A 16,184-nucleotide genomic window follows, 5' to 3' on the forward strand; every position below is an offset into this window, starting at 1 on the left:
GCAGCCAGTGCTCTTAACCATTAAGCCATCTCGACAGACTGTACTTTTTTTATTGAATTTTTGCAACTTTCTTTTTAAAAAAATTTTTTTTAGTATTTCACGTGTATGAGTATATTGCCCGCATGTAAGTTCACACGTGTCGTGCAATGGTGCAATGCCTGCAGCGGTCAGGGGAGAGCATTGGGTCTCCTGGAACTGGAGTTATGGATGGGTTGCTAGCCACCATGTGGGTGGCTGGGAATTGAACCCAGGTCTTCTGCAAGAGCAGCCAGTGCTCTTACCCACTGATCCATCTCTCTAGCCTATGCAATTTTCATATAATATAATTTGATAATATTTAGATTCCTCCCCATCCACATCTTCCCCTATTGTCCTCCCATCCAATTTAAAGTACTCTACTATATACATAATAAGGCATATAGAGTCTAATTTGTGTCCCCAACTGGCCAATGTGCAAAGAACAGGAGGTTGCAGAGTGCTTATTCCTGAATTAGGGTACCTATATCAAAATTCTGGCTCTAAAGGCTCAGAGATCATTACAGAAGGGGGAAGGGGGGCAAAAATTGTAAGAGCCTGAGGTGGCAGGTGACCAAAGGAAACAGTTTTCCAGACAGCTATTCAGTTACTCATATGAATACACAGCAACAGTAACAGCATGTACAAGTCTCATGTAAGCTCAACCCAAACTAAATCCCAATTTAGACATAGGGAAGTAGGTAAGAAATGCTAAGCCAACCTAAGGAAATGTTGGCAATCAGTGGCTGCTGGGAGGGGAAGAGACAGTCCCTTTCAAGGATAGAACTCTTGGTAGCTTCACCAGGGTCCAGTGGATGGACACAGCTACTTTTCTTATACAGCTCAGGCCCACCTGCCCAGAGATGCCACTGCCTACAGTGGACTGGACCCTCCTACATCAATTAACAAAGAAGAAAATGCCCTACTGAAGTACCCACAAGCCAGTTTCATGGTAACAATCCCTCACCTCAGGTTCCCTTTTCCCAAGTGACTCTAGTTTGTGTCATTTTGCCAAAAAAATGTACCAGCACAGGAATGAATCATATAAAAGCAAAAGCTGGAACAGCGCTGTCCAGGCTGTAGATTGTGGGCTGTAGATGTAGGTCAGTGGTAGGCCACTTACCTAACAAGTAGGAGGTCATGGGTTCAAGCCCTACTATAACAACAAAAATAAAAACATAGACTGTAATTCATAGGCACTTAGGAAAATATTTCATTGGATCAAGCCTTATGGTTTTCAAGTAAAATGAATATGAAGGAAAGTAGTATGAAATAGAATAAACAGAACAGAAGATAACAGAATGCATCGTGCTTGTAAGAGCAAGAAGTGTCTCATGAAATCTTTATTTCTATGAAAATATAAATGTGAATATATATGAAATACAATATATTTCGTAGTGTGGAACATAGAGAAAAGTCTTTGAACTACATGGACTTCGGCTGTATTCACTCTGGGTGTGTTATAATAATGTTAAGAAAAATCCAGGTCACATATATTAAGAGCAACTACTGAACCTAAGTATATAATATGTAGTGGGAAATACATGAGCAAAATACAAACAGTAGCTGTTTTATGGAAGTGTATGAGATAACTAGCCCTCATTTTATTTTTATTTCTAATTTGAAACAAACATAGTATAACTAACTCTAGTTCAAACTTGCATTAGACTCTGTCATTAGTCCTAGTACATAAAAAAATCAGAATGCACTTCAACCAGACAAAGAGTCTACTGAGATTCAACCAGAATCTACTGAGGAAACATGCAGAAGAAACCAGAATGCTGGGTACACAAAATATGTCTGGTGGATGGAACAAAAACCTAGGACCAAGAACATGCTTCTATTTATACAGACATCTGTGGACACATGCAAATGTCAGGAAAGATAAGCAGTTATGTTATCTGTTGTTCATGAGCATTACCAACTGTACTTGTTCTTTCCCAAGTTAAAAAAAAATAAATATCAACATGGGGACTGGAGAGGAGGCTCAGCAGTTAAGAACACTGGATGTTCTTACAGAAGACCTGGGTTCAATTCTCAGCACCCATATAGTGACTAACAACCATCTGTCATTCCAGTTCTAGGGGATCCGACGCTCTCTTCTGACCTCTGAGGGCACTGCATGACATGGGTGCACTTACACATGTGCAGGCAATACACTCATACACATAAAATAAAAATAATAAATAAAATATTTTTTTAATGTCAGAATATGTTAAGAGTAAGTGAAACTTCTAGATGTAGTGGTACACACCTTTAATCCCAGCACTAGAGAGGCAGAGGCAGGTGTATTTGTGAGTTCAAAGCCAGCTTAGCCCACATAGTCACTCAGAGCTACGAAGTAAGACCATGACTCAAAAAAAAAAAAAAAAAAAAAAAAGAAAAAGAAAAATACTAGGTGAAACTGCTAATTGTTACTAAGAAGATGAAAAGAAGTTGTAAAACGAGACCCTTATAGAAGGTACTGTATTACATGGCATCATCTAGTACCTCCTGTCAATTTGTACTTTTTTTCCTCCATTATTTTGCTTTATATTGGCTGTGCTTCTAAAATTCCTCAAGTGTCCAACTTAAAAATGATTGAGACCCATATCCAGCTACATCACTTCATGAAGCTGCCTCAGCTACTTTAGAGCATTGTAGTTTTGGTTAAGAAGAAGCAAAACTTGGGGCTTGGTGGAGAAAGGAATGTGTGAGAAGCAACAGGAGCAGGAGGGATGTACCACTCATCATGAGTTTGTAAACAGTTGGAGAAAACATCTCATTGAACTTTAGGTTTCTTATAATCCTCTCCAACCATTTTCCATAATGAGAGCAAGTTGTGTTTCACTCACTAAATGCTACAGCTATTTACTAGCAAACCCAAGTAAGTTCAAGGTTATGAAAGTTCTGGCTAGCCCACAGAATTTAGATTGATTTTAACTACCAATCAGTCAAACAGTAATTTGATTGCCTGTTTGTCTGAATAGTTAAAATTTCTAATGTACATGGCAGGATGGGGGCCTAATGTCCCACCACCCACTTCTTTCTTTCTGATCCTTATCAATGACTAAGAAGATGCATACAGTAAGTCTAACTAAAAAGGTAAGAGTTTTAAGTTAAAAATGCTAAAGAGTGTTTAATACTATGGAAAAATAATAAAAATCTGTTGGAAAGATGTGCCATTCTTAAAATTACAATTAAAACTCACTCTCTTTATGCAAAGCAATTAAGACTACCACTCTAGGGTCAATGTCAGGAATAACAAGTCACCTTTACCTTGATTTAAGGTAGAAAGGTGGAAACCACTGAAATTCACTCCACAGATCTTAATGCCTCCTCTAAAGCTAAAATATTTGGTAAATCATATTTTCCTTCTCTAAATTATCTTAGACATAAGATAACTACATAACTGAGCCTAATTAAAAGTTAGACCTTACCTAAGATCCAGTATCAAAACTGCCAAATGGATTTCCCCCAGATCCAACTTCACCTATTGATTCTTGGAAATTTTATAAGCTTGAATTCCTGTGTGGAAGCTGGAAAACATTCCATAGCTAACACTAAGGAACCAAACACCAAACTTCAAGATGAAGTTTTCCTTACATATTGAAGTTTTTAATCTAAAACAGATACTGACAATGAATAAGAATAAATTACTCACACTGGGAAGGACATTAAGTATTTTGAGGGAGTAAGGTACCACACCGAGCTCTCAATGTTAGAATCAAAGCTTTTATTGTCTCTGTCTATCACATCTCCATGTTATCTACAGTACAATCCCCTGAGAAAATAGAAAGAGGAAATGAGTCCACATCCCATAAAATGAAACTATCTCTAAAATTCTAGATGTAATTTTCCACAGTTATAAAAAGATGCTTAAAAAGAAACAGTCATCAAAATAATACATGTGTTCATAGGATTTCACAGATCTTAACAGTCCTCACTGACCAAGCTACTGAGTGACACTAGTTAATGTAAATCATTATTTGCATCTTATAACACAGTATTAGTCAGACTTTCTATCATCATGACAAATACCTGAGAGAACAACTTAAGAGAAGGAAAGATTTATTTTGGGTTATAATTTCAGAACCTTTAATCCATGGTCTGATTGTACCATTGCTATGGGCCTGTGGTGAAGCAGAACATTATGACAAGAGCAGGATGTGGAACACAGTACTTAACTTACTGCAGTCAAAAAAAGAGAGAGGAGAGAGAGAGAGAGAGAGAGAGAGAGAGAGAGAGAGAGATTGGCCAGAGACAGTCTATATATATAGTCACATCTCCAGTCACATACTTCTCCTCTAGGCTCATCTCTAATCTTCCATCGCCTCCCCACAATGCTATCATATGATGAATCCATCAAGGGACTAATCCACTGACTACAACAGAGTCCTTTGTAATCCAGTCATCATTCAATGATGGCTCTTCAAGCTGAAGTTACTTTAAATCTGAATCAAAACAAATAACTTACATTTTATTATAAGTATATCTAGTATGTTTTATTATAATGTACTAGTCACTTTTCTGTTGCTGTGATAGAAACGCTGGCCCAAGCAAAGGAAGAGTTTATTTGAGCTTACAGTTCCAGGGATCATGGCAGGGAGGCATGGTGGCTAGAATTGGCTGGAGCAGGAGCAGCAGAAGCTAAGCGTTCACATCATCAGGCAGATACAGGAAGCAAGAAGCAACTGGAGATCTAGCAAGGTTTAAGAACTCTCTAAGTCCACCTCCAGTGCTGTGCTTCCTCCAGGATAGTCACACCTCCTAAAACCTCCCAAAACAGCTCCATCATCTGGGGATAAAATGTCCAAACACTTGGAGCCTATGGGGGACATTTTCATTCAGACCATCACATTCCACCCCCTGGCCCCCATGGGCTCATGATCATATAAAATGCAAAATGCATTTAGTCCAACTTTAAAAGTCCCCATAGTCATTATCAGTCTCAATACTAATCAAACATCCACAGTCCAAAGTGGACTCAGATAAATATCTTAACTGTAAGCCTCTATAAAATCAAAAGATAAATTACATACTCCCAACATACAGTAGAACCACATACACATTACCATCCCAAAAGGGAGGAATGGAGGCATAGTAAGGAAATACTGGACCAAACCAAGACCAATAACCAGCAGGGCAAACACCAAATCCAGTAGCTCCACATCCAACTTCTGGGACTTTACTTCCAAAGAGCTTAGGTGGCTCAGCCTCTCTAGCTTTGCTGCGTGCAACACACATCTCTCTCTTGTGCTGGTAACTACTCCCTGTGTGCAGATCTTCTTGGCAGATGCCTCACAGCTCCAGCATCACAAACTTCTTGGGATCTCCATTGCCAACCAGGCTTCACCTTCATAGCTTCACGCAATGGCCTATCAGGGCCTTCTCTAGGCAGGGGAACCCCTGCTTCATGCTGCCTGGCCTCCGAGGCTCTCTGAAACCTCAGAGGAAGACTTGATGACCCTTTCACTCTTCCATCTTTCATGCCTCTAAAGACAGCACCAGGTGAATGCCAAGTTTGACTGCAAGTTTGGGATGGACTCGAGCCTTCTTTATCCATTTTAGAAGCTTTTCTCTTCAGTGGTCTCTGCAGCATTTTCCTTTCATAAATTGGAGGCTTAACTGGGTGTGGTCTTGCCCTGGAGGCACTCTCTCCATTGTTTAAGTTTGAATCTCTAGGCCCCTCCTTAATCACTTTAATCTCCTTAATCACTTTAATCTCCTTATCAATGGGATCCTCTCCATCACATGCCAGGGCTCCAACATTTATCTTCCTAGTGCTCTTTTTCAATCCAAACTGTATTACTTTCTGCCCCATTTTCTCTCTTTCACTGTAGATCTGCATAATATTCATCATTAATAGCCATGTCACTCTTTCTACATTAGGCTGTCTTGACATTTCTTCTGCCAAAGAAATTAGTCCATTACTTTTCAACTTAGCCTCAGGCAAGCTTTTTGTTCTAGGGCAGACTCCAGCCAGACTCTTTGCCAAAATATCCCAAGGGCTGCCTAAGTCCTTATTTCCCTCTGGAACTACATTGTTCTCAGCACTGCTTTCTTCCAGGTGTTTACTAGAAAGGCCTGTTAAGCTCTGCTTACAGCAATCAACCACTTTTCTAGCCCAAATTTCCGAAGTCTTCCACATTCCTCCAAAACCCCACATGGTCAGGTTCTCCATAGTCAACAGCCCACTCTCTGGTACCAATTACTGTATTAAAGTTTGTTTATTCATTACTGTGATAAAACACTTTGACCGCTACCAACTTGAGGAGGAAAGAGTTTATTTATCTTACATCTCCCGGGTCACAGTTCATCAGGGAGCCAAGGCAGGAACTCAGGGCAGGAACCTGGAGGCAGGAGCTGGAACACAGGCCATGGAGGAACACTGCTTACTGGTTCACTCCCCAAGTTGGTAGCAGTCAGACTGTTTTGTCACAGCAATGAAGAAACAAACAAGGACATATAAGTATTTCAAGTAACCAAAATAAAGATTAAGGAAGCACCTGTCAAGTGAAAACACCGCATGAAGCTACATTAGCTAGTCTGGCATTATATTGGGTGGGAAGAAGCTAAACTGAATTGTTAGACATGAGGAGGTCACATAAGGTACTTAGCTCCTTGATTAAAATTACAGGACATGGAGATATTTTAAAAATCATGAATGTGCAAAGTATGTATCCTTATATTTACAGACAAATATCCCAGTCACCACTCATCAAAGAAGCTAATATTACACCAGTTGGAGACTATTACCAAGTACCACAACTGGTCACACACAGACATTGTTGATGAATTTCCCAGACCTAAGCAATACATCTACAATGCAACCTCTACACCTAAAGCACATGAAACATAGAACAAGGGTAAAGAAGAGGACACTAAGGAATCTCTTCTCTTATTAATGAAGTTCCCTCATGAAACAGAGGGACAGGAACACAAAGGATTACAAACGGCCAAACGTAGAGATTAAGAGTCTGCAAAATGCTGGTCCTTGGACAGGACTCCTATCTTAAACTTCACCCAGCCAGTGCTCAGGGACCATTGAAGAAGAGGGGCAGAAAAATTGTAAGAATCAGAGAAGAAGTGCATGACCATAAGGAAACAAAGTCCTACAAGCTCCTGGGACCCTTCTCATATGATTCTATGGTAATGGTGTCAGTATACACAAGTTCCATGCAAACTCAGGCTGAAAGAAACCCAGCACAGAACTGGGGAAATGAGCAGCAGACCCAATCTTAGCTGAAGAAACATTGGCAAATGATTCCTGCTAAGTATGGAAAAGCTGAGCTTCCTAAAACAATAGACTCTAGATAGCATGACTAGACCTCAATGGATGGACTTTCACTGGGGAATGTCTGGGGACACTGACTTGACACAGTGGGCCTTAACACTGATGACAAAGTATATCAGTTCCAGTGGGGAGCTATGGGATGGTGCCAGCGGGGATGGGACTATAAGTATGATTAAGATTATTTGAGATATTCTGTATGAAATACACAAAAATTCAATAAAAACAAATTTTAAAAAGGAAATCATGGAACCTAGCTTGTACATTTGTACACACACACAAGTTCACTTCACAAACAAGAATACCAATGACCTCTTTAAAATATTTCCACCTATTTAAAATATGTAGCCATTTTTAAAATTTTATTTATTATTTTTAAATTTTATGTGTATGCATGTATTGCCTGCATGTAGGTAAGTGCACCCATGTTGTGCAATGCCCACAGAGGTCAGAGGAGGTTGTCAGATCTCCTGGGACTGGAGTTAAGGACAGTTGTTAGCTGCCATGTGGGTGCTGGGATTCGAACCCGGGTCTTCTGCAAGAACAATCAGTGTTCTTAACCACTGAACCATCTCTCCAGCCCTAAAATACATAGCCTTTATTTGGAGGGTAAATAATGTACTCCTTGAACTAAATGTTCATTTATTTCCTTGATGAATTTTTTATTATAGCTAGCAGCACTCTTTCCATGTTTGAGTCTAATTTTTTTCTAATTTTTTATTGAGTTTTTGGGCATTTCATTTAATATATCTTAATTCAAATTTAGATCACCCCCCTCCCCAAATCTTACCCACCCATAGCACCCCCATGAGATTTCATCCATTCTGTCATATATGTTAAGTCCTATCTGGTCAAGCATTTGTCCCCACATGTCCCTCAGTACAAGCTCATCCACTGGAGTCGATCCAGCCTATCTAGAGTCACTCCCCTAAATAAGATCTACTCTCTCACCCTGCAGTAATCAACTACCAGCAGTTTTAGGGTTGGAGCCTGCTGCCCAGTGAGTCTAATTTTTTAAATAAAAGGGTCTTATGTTTGACTAAAAAATACCTGGATGCTGAAATTTTCTAGATACAAATGTTATTTTTTAAACCACTGCATTACTTTTCTCATTCTGAAGATAAAATACATAACAAAACCAACTTAAGGAGGGAAGGGTTTATTTTGGATCACAGCTTGAGGGTACAGTCCATCATGGTGAGGAACTTGTGAGCATAGGAGCATAAAGTAGCTTCTCACATTGCATCTGCAGTCAGGAGGCAAAGAGAAATGAATGCCAGTGCTAAGCTCACCTTCTGCATTATTTTTTTAATTGTTTTATGAGGGATACTGGGTTTGCCACATGTGAGTCACAGCCCACCTGTGGAGTAGGTTCTCTCCTACCACTCTTCCATGACTTCTGGGAATAGAACTCAGGTTCCCAGGGTTGGGTAGTGGAGCTGAGCCATAAGCCATCTTGCCATCCCTTGTTTCAATTTAGTTTTGGTCTTTTTGAGACAGGGTCTCCCTTGTAGCCCCAACAGGTCTGGAACTCGCTATATAGACTAGGCTGGTCTCAATCTCACAGGTATCCACCTGCCTCTGCCTTAGTCTGTCTCCTGAGTCTTGGGACTAAAGGGGTTGTTCTACCACAACAACCTTCAATTTGCTTTTATTTTATTCTTTTGGTACTTAGGGGTGGAGCGTTGGGCCAAACACATATATGTCAGGTGATGTACCAGTGTTCTGCATCTCAAACTCTTCTTCCCTTCCTTCCTTCCTTCTTTCCTTCCTATCCTTCTTTCCTTCCTTCCCTCCTTCCTTCCTTCCTATCCTTCTTTCCTTCTTGCTTCTTTTCTTGTTTCCTGGTCTCTAGACTAGAACCCAGAGTGCCACACATACTAAGCAAGGGCTCTACTGATGAGCTGCATACTCAAACCCAAGGCTTGGTTGTACTTTTCAAGTAAATATCTCACAAAGTTGTCCAGGTTGGCCTTGAACTTGAGGTCCTCCTTGCTCAGCCTCCTAAGTAGATGGAACCACAGTCCTATGCTGAGGCTGCTTTTGCATTATCAAAATTCTAAAAAAAATCTGGATATAAAAGTTCACAGCTGTCATACCAGTTCTAACAGGATAATGCAGGAGGATTTCTGGGAATTTGAGAAAAGCCTAGTCTTCACAGTGAGGTCTAGGCTAGCAATGGCTATAGTGTCAGATACTGTTGCAAAAACTTAAATGAAAAAAAAAAAGACAAGAAAAGAGAAATAACATGAATAAAAACTTGAATTTACAACAGTCAGGGCTCAACTCAGAGATATAGCATTTACCTCATATATAACAAGGATGCTTTTTTCATTTATTTAATTTGTTGTGGTAGATGCTCATGTAACCCAAGCTGGCCTTGAATCCCCTATGTTACTAGAATTACCTTAAACTTTTCCGTATGTCTCACTATGTAGCTCCATCTGTCCTAGAACTCACTCCACCTTCTCTTTTTTAATCAACCTAGACTCTAGCCAATGGGTAGGCAGTGCCATCCACATTCAGAGTGTGTCTCCTCTACTCAGTTAAACTTTTCTGGAAATCCCCTAGCAGATATACCCAGAGGTGTGTTTCCATGGTGATTCTAAATTCAGTCAAGCTGACAATGAAGATTAACCATAACAGCTCTACCCTTTGTTAACTTGACATCCAAGCACAAACCTTTAAACTGTAGTATTACTCTTGGTCCCTAAGTCTCATTTTCATTTAATAATACAAACAGATTTAACCCATATCTAAAAGTCCTAAGAGTCTTTAAGAATCCTCACACTATTCTAAAGTCCAAAACCCAGATCTCTTCGGAAACCCAAGGCAATCTCTTAACTATGAGCCCGTATAATATAAAAAATCAAGGAGGCTGGAGAGACGGCTCAGTGGTTGAAGGCACCAACTGCTCTTGCAGAGGATGCAGGTTCATTTCCCAGCACCCACAGAGCAGCTAACAACCATCCCTAACTAAGAACCCCACTATCTTCTTCTTGCCTCTATTGGCATTGCATGTATGAGTGCATTTACACACACACAGGCAAAACACTCATACACACAAAAAGAAAGAAAATTTTTAAAAATCAAGTTACATACTTCCAATATAGACTGGCATAGACTAAACACTCTCAATGTAAATAAGAGGAATGGGAAGATAGCAAGGAAAGACCATACCAAAGCAAAACTAAAATCCAGTAGGGAAAATACAAAATCTTGCAGCTCCATAGCTAGGATTTTGGACTTATGATGGAATCATGTCAACCCCACTAGCCTTGGGAAGGCCCTCCTGCTGCCCCCAGGACACACAGCTCCTCCCCACTTGGGCCAGATCGGCTCTGTGCCTGAAGCTTTCCTCAGCAGATGTACCACAGTCCTGGCATCTTCAATATCATGGGGCCTCCGTTACAATTTAAGCTTCACCTTCACATCTTTATGCAGTAGCCTCTCAGAGTCATCCTGCAGGGAATCTGACCTGCCACACATTGCCTGGTCTCAATGGCTCTCTGCAACCTTGTCACAAGCGAATATGATCCCCTTACTCTTTCATCTTTGATACCTGCAAAACAATACCACCTAGACAATGCTGCCAAGGTCTGCTGCCAGCTCCAGATGTAGCCTGGCCTCATCAGATGACAGCTACAGACACCTCTGTGTGACTTCAAGTCCAATTTGGGGAGACACATTCCTAACAGGTGTTTTTGCACATGGAACCCCTTCAGTGGCACTCTCATTGCAGTCTTTCTTTTTTCAAATGTGTTTGCATTTGTTACCAGCTAGAGCCTTCAGTGAAGGAGATCTTGCCTTCAGGGCACCTTTCCTATCCATTATCCTTTTTTTAAAATAAATAATTTATTGAGAATTTCATACATGCATATAAGGTGTTTTGATCAAACCCATGCCCATGCCCTCCCCTCCAACTCCTCCCACATCTCCCCATCACTTTTTTGATAACTTCATGTCTCTTTCTTCTTCTTTGGTTTATTTACTTTTTTATGAGACTTTTTGCTACTCTAACACTCCCCACTCTGAAGAGGTAACCCTAAAATCTTTTAAGGATTAGATACAAGCTCCCAAATACTTTAGATATTTTTGGCCTTTGGAACGGAGTGTGTTGCTAAGGGGTCCAAGGACATTTTGACTTTTAGACAAGAAACTGACTACTTTTCTTTGGGGTCTTTTTACCCTAACTGCCTAGCCAATTCCTACCTCCTATTCTTATCACACCTTCCTCTGAAGAGATTATCCAAATTGCCATTGGGGTATATGGACGCAGACCACTCTGGCTTCTTCCATGCTGAACACAGGGTGAGGCAATTGGAGTACCCCTTCAGCGGGTCAATCGAAAACACTCTCAAATTGCCTAATTCTTATCTCTAAGGGGAAAAGAAAGCCTTGAATCATGAATAGGAAATGTGAAGGAGAACTAAAGGCAAGAGTAATTAGCATTACAAGTTCTAGATAGGGAACTAGAAATAATAACATGGCAACTTTCAAATGTTCATATGAGAGTCCATTGGAATTTCTTGACAAGGGCTTCCAAAAGCATCCCTCTATTGGGTTCCTCCTCATTTTTCTTTGTCTTTCAAGGCTGGACTCTAGAGTGATGGATTCAGGATTTCCTTTCAGGTATTTTGATATCTGTTGGAGCAGTTAGAATCAGTGTCAGTTCCCTCTCAGAGACTTCTAGATAGGAGAAGAAAACAAATTTATCCATCATTTTAGAACAATAGCTGGTTGTCTCCCTTAGCGACAGGTGGGCGCTACAGTAATGGAGACAAAGATTTGAAGTCTTACATCTGAACAGCACTTTCTGATTAAGAACAAAATCATCAATGAAAAATAATTGTCTAAATAATGGCCAACAACTCAAAAGAAGGTATCTCCTATCTGGAATTGCTGCTTGTTATGTAGCCTTTAGCTATGCATATGGACTCCTAAGAAATTATATTGGCCCCTTTAATCTTTGGTTATACTTTCCTTTTGGGTGTTTAAGGCCATACATTTGGCCAAATAAACTGATTTATTTTTACCCTTAAGGTCATTTGAGGATCTGTTCCTCAGGGGTCACATGGGCTTGGGAGGAGCTCCTGACTCCTTTCTTTTACTAGTTCCATCTATGTAAAGATAAGTCAAAGGTCCTTCTCAATCATGGCTGGCTTCACTTGGAAGCACGGGGGAAATGTTTCCTCTGTGTTGACCCTTCTCTTTGTAGACTGGACACTGGTTCAAGTCCATTTGGTGGGTTGTTCCTCCCTGAACAAGAGGACAGGTGACTCACCACAGTTACAGGACATTTTGAGAGATGTTCCATAGTCCCCTGGAACTTAGTCAACTTTGGAGGGCAAGGGGCAAAAACTATCCTTTAAGCCCTTCTGACCACAGTATAGGCCTCAAATGATGGCTGTTAACATCCAAGAAGGTTAGTTCCACCAGCCTGCTACTTTTAATCATCATGTGCTATGTAGATAAGGCTTGGGTAAAAAAACAAATATTCTCAGATAAATCTTGACTAGATATATATTTTGTTCCTTAAACTACTTGACTAAACTATGACCTTAGAAATTTTTAAATTACGTGTATAGTATTTTTGTCTCCATAACAAACATAAACAGACCTTCATCACTTGCTTAGGTTTTCTCATTTTTTCTATTTGGAAAATATTTCCATCCCCATATCCTTTTAGCATCTTTTACATTCTCATTTTCCTTTTTTTAAATAATTATGAGACATAATAGCATTAACAAATAAATTTTCCATCTGTTGTGAGACTTCTTTTCCTGGGGATGCTAAGCAATGCTTTTAAGGTTCTACTGTTAAGCCAATGTTTGATTAAAGTTTTACTGGGGAACCAATGGATTTATTGAGCTTACTTACCAAGGTAACTGAGGGGTTCCTGAGGTGTATGAATGACCTGATGGTATACACACTGGAAAGCCTTTACCCAGCATGGGTCATGCCTTCTCTTCCTAGCCTTCCCCAGATTGTATCCTTTAGCCCTCCCCAAATCCAGGAGGCCATGTGTGATTAGGGTCAAATTACATACAGTTGGTTGGGAAGAGTGGCTGGATAATCTAGTAAGGATCCAATGACCCTGCTTGGCCCTCCTTTAATGACTGAAAACAACTGTCAACAAGCCCAATTGTGACAATGTTTAGTGATCAGGCTCAGCTGAAGTCATGATGATGGTAGTTATTTCATGCAGAAGGGACTGCTGTATAGCATCATATCTTTATTATTGGAGAAGTGCAAGGCTTCTCTTCAATGGTGTTTATCTCTTTAACAATGACAGCAGGTTTTTATGAAGCTTTCTTGTCTAAAGCTCTCATTCCTCACCATACTGCTCCACTTTCTGCTCTCTCTTCACTGTAAACCTGGATGAAAACAGTGATGAGCAACTATCCCGCAGCCTGGATAATACACTGTCTTGAAATTCTCTCTGCCAAACATATTTGTCCATTATATGTGAATTCAGCCTCATTCAAATTTTCAGGACATGGGCAGAATGCAGCATGTTCCTTTCTTTGAGAATGTAACAACAGAGTCTTTGTCTTCCTAAACCTCATGAGCCAGGGCTCCACTGTCATCTCTTTCAGCATTCTGGTCTTCCAAACTCCTCATGGGCCATTATACACTACTTACAGCATTCTAGGACTTCTCTAACATAAATCTCCAAACTCTTCCACATTTCCTCCACAAACCAGTTCAAAGGGCCAGCCATGTGGTCAGGTTTACCACTGTAATGGCCCCAGTTCTGAAAATAACTTTTCTCTGTTAGTTACTTTCCTCATTGTGATAACAAAGTGACTGACATAAGTAACTGAAGAAGTGTTCATATTGGCTCATAGTTTGAGGGCCATCAGGGAGAAAGGTATAGAAGCAGCAGCATGAGGCATCTGGCCATATTGCATCAGGATTCAGGAAGTGAGTGAGAGAGACGAATGCTGATATCAGCTTACTTTATCCTTTTTATTAAGTCCAGGACACAAGCCCATGGGTTGGTGCTGCCCACATTCAGGATGTGTCTTCCATCCTCAGTTAAACTTTCACAGATGCACTCAGAGGCATGGGTTCCATAGTGACTCTCAGTTCAGTACAGCTGACGATGAAGACGAATTATCACAGCCACCATTATCTGTTTTGTGAATAAAGGACTACAGGTTTACTATTTCTGCTGGAAGAGCTACGAATGAAAATAATTCTGATGTTTGAGTAGCTCATCCTAGGAAGAAGAAACCCAGGCATTTGAGTTAACTCAAGTAAAGGAAAGATTATTTTTCATGACTCCCTCATCTGCAGAGCAGAGTTGTATCTTTTCCAGTATCTCCAAATCCATTGTATAATTATATGGCTTGATTCTTGCATATCTATGAGGTGGATCAAACTGGGTTTAATACGATCTCCAATTTACACGTGAATATACTGAGATTCAAAGAAGTTAGATGATTTGTGCAAGGTTGTGTACAGTTTTAAGGTAGAAGAAGGATCAACCCAGATCTCTACTCATTTGATTTTTCTTCTATTAAAACTCTTCATTTATAAGCAACATCAAGGGCAGCCTCTCTCAAATGTGCTTAAGAAATATAAGAACAGTGATTACCATTTCCGTGGATTCACCCCTCTTTTTTCCTCAGAATAAGCAATTTCCAGCTCCTAGCAAACATAGATGATCTCTGACAAAGTTTTCCCATAGATGCCTTGAACTTTTCAAAGGAGATAGCTATTGCTACATGGAGGTATGAGGAGCTTTGGGTTTTATCTTCCTGTATCCCAGTTTGATCTATTAAATTTTGAACTCAATGCTTCTCTGAAGGTGTTTAAGATTCAGTGCTCAAATCCCAAATTTCTCGAGGGTCAGCAAGTCAAATTCATTTACACTTTTATCCCCGAGTTCCTTTCCTTTTTAGTCTCACTTTTATATGAAAAGCAATAAATCAGTGACCCATGCTGTTCACTCAGAGACTCTTTGGTCTGTACTTTAATCACTTCTTATCTGAGACTTCACTGTAGGGCATCATGCTGAGAATAAATATTACACAACTATTTACTTCTTACCAGACTTTTCTAGCAATTTCAATCACTAAGACACCTAAAAAGTTAGAGGATGGAGTTAGAATTCAAAAAATAGAATCTGAATGTGAGTTTCACTTTGGTTTTCTGCTCTGTCTAAAACAGAAACAGTTCAATACTTAAGTGTGCTAGCAGCTATAAAATCATAAGTCTAAATCTGCTCCTACTTGGAAGGCAAATAAGGTCAAGGATGTAGGACTGTAAAAGATGGGAAAAATGTACTTGAGATTTTGTAGAAAACAAAGTTCATAAGCAGCTATCAAATGGGTGAAAGAAAACAAAGTTCAATTTATAATCACACAGTGGAAGAGTGTATAGTCACTAAAGACAGTAGTAAAAATCTATGTCTGCTGATATGAAATGTTGGCAACATTTACAGAATTGTGTGTAATGAATCCATCTAGAACATTAGCCATGCATTAAAAAAATCTAGAAAGCGTAATTCTCTTTTTTAAGATTTATTTTTACTTACGTGTGTGTGTGTGTGTGTGTGTGTGTGTGTGTGTGTGTGTGTCTATGCCACATTCGTGAGTGCCTGTGAAGGCTAGAAGAGAATGTTAGGTTCCTTGAAAACAGAGTTACAGGAAGTTGTGTGCCACTCAAAATGGATGCTGGGAACCAAACCCCAGTTTTCTACAAGAGCAGGAATTGTTCTTCACTATGGAACCATCTCTCCAGCTTCTAATTCTCTTTTAAGTAAAGGAATTATATATTATTTCCATCTCAAATTTTATTTATAACTCCTATTTATTTAATGAATTAAAATTTTCTTTATAATGATAGAAAAACTGAAGTCTGTCTGTGGAAAGTTAACTAGAACAAA

Source organism: Nannospalax galili, unplaced genomic scaffold (assembly GCF_000622305.1).
Source record: "Nannospalax galili isolate Female #2095 unplaced genomic scaffold, S.galili_v1.0 scaffold846, whole genome shotgun sequence".
Taxonomy (NCBI): Eukaryota; Metazoa; Chordata; class Mammalia; order Rodentia; family Spalacidae; genus Nannospalax; species Nannospalax galili.